The sequence below is a fragment of the Schistocerca nitens genome, chromosome 4, assembly GCF_023898315.1.
Source record: "Schistocerca nitens isolate TAMUIC-IGC-003100 chromosome 4, iqSchNite1.1, whole genome shotgun sequence".
Classification (NCBI taxonomy): Eukaryota; Metazoa; Arthropoda; class Insecta; order Orthoptera; family Acrididae; genus Schistocerca; species Schistocerca nitens.
Window position 1 is genome coordinate 646223481 of NC_064617.1, and position 854 is coordinate 646224334.

The following is an 854-nucleotide window of genomic DNA, read 5'->3' on the forward strand; positions in this document are numbered from 1 at the left end:
CTCGTGCTGTAGTCCTTCTGGAAGGATCCGTGTCTACACTTGTCATTACACTGTTGTCCTGGATACATCTCGTTATGAGTCTTCTGCAGCCATGACCCTTCATCCAGTGATTCAATCTTTCTCAAAATCCGAAAGATGGCGACAAGCTGTGCGGGCAGGACGTATTCTGTGGGTATGCTGAGTTGCGACCTTCACGTTAAAAGATGCAATAATGATAGATTACACACCTAATAGCCATCATGTACTCAAACTATTCTTCATCTGTTGGAATAGCTTTTATCTGTGTTGAAAATATGGAATACAATTCACGTAAGCACCCCGTCTTCAGGTCACAAGTGACCCATCGGGACCATCCGACCGCCGTGTCATCCTCAGTTGAGAATGTGGATAGGAGGGGCGTGTGGTCAGCACACCGCTCTCCCGGTCGTTACGATGGTTTTCTTTGACCGGAGCCGCTACTATTCGGGCGAGTAGCTCCTCAATTGGCATCACGAGTCTGAGTGCACCCCGAAAAATGGCAACAGCGTATGGCGGCCTGGATGGTCACCCATCCAAGTGCCGGCCGCACCCGACAGCGCTTAACTTCGGTTATCTCACGGGAACCGGTGTATCCACTGCGGCAAGGCCGTTGCCCAGCTCACGTAAGGGTGAAATGTTAATCTATAGATCCACGGGCATGGAAAGATTGGTAGCATTCGGTCACGTCTTCATGGTGTAACGCTTTCCAGTCCTCTCAGAGTAGATTTCAGAGCAGTCATAGTATATGGTATATTTTTTCTACCATTTGTGCTGGTCTTGCTTGTCTAGCAGTAGAGTCTCTGCGCTTAGCTTGGGACGCAAGCCTTGGGTGTAAC

At 49.3% G+C, this 854-nt stretch overlaps 1 pseudogene; it reads right to left on the bottom strand.

Annotated features, from left to right (window-relative positions):
• Nucleotides 1–515: 515 nt before the first annotated feature.
• LOC126253886 (5S ribosomal RNA) lies at nt 516–633 on the bottom strand (annotated as a pseudogene).
• Between the last annotated feature and the right edge of the window lie 221 nt (nt 634–854).